This window comes from Pavona decussata, unplaced genomic scaffold (genome assembly GCF_977016875.1).
Source record: "Pavona decussata unplaced genomic scaffold, jaPavDecu1.1 SCAFFOLD_58, whole genome shotgun sequence".
In the NCBI taxonomy this organism is placed as follows: Eukaryota; Metazoa; Cnidaria; class Anthozoa; order Scleractinia; family Agariciidae; genus Pavona; species Pavona decussata.
In genome coordinates, this window is record NW_028145480.1 from 744268 (window position 1) to 745000 (window position 733).

Genomic DNA, 733 nt, shown 5'->3' on the forward strand with positions numbered 1-733 from the left:
CTTAAAGGCATTGCTCCGATTACTAACAAGTTGCTGCATTCTTTAAGGATTTGGACATCAAAAGCGGTATCTTCAGAGGACTGTATGAAGTCAAGGTTTTGAACTTCATGATCGTAAGTTTTCTTTCCATCTTGTGTGCAGTAGCCGTAATGCTGGTGTAATTTACATTCATAACGGGCTTTGCTGACCGAAAAAAAAATTATGCAAATTATGCTAAGGGTAGATTGAATCTACCCATGACTTATGATTAACTGAAAAAGTAGATCTCATTTGGCGCCTTCATATGACTGAGGGTTGCTTCGGAATTCTCAGTAATTACTTTTTTCGCACATGCGGGCGACCAAAACACTTGCCAAGGGAAACACAAACTCTTAAAATAAACATTTCCTGACATAACAAAAGTGTTTTCCAGATACAGACGCACATTAGTTGGCTTATCTCGCATGCAGGCATCACGTCAAAGTTAGTCCTCGCGTGAAACATTCTACAACTCAAGGCTTTACTAAGAAAACCCTCTTTATTGATCACACAACTACAATTAAAAAAGGTGATAGCAAGAGAAATAATTATCACTTGAATGACATAATCTAAGATCAATCCGAAAACTTCAGTCAAAGCGTCAACGAGAGCGGGGTTTATATCTATTAAGAAGGAATTGAAAATGAAACAACCGGCTACATTTCAAGGCATAAAATCTACGTGAGGATTGAAATTATTTACAACGTTTCGAACG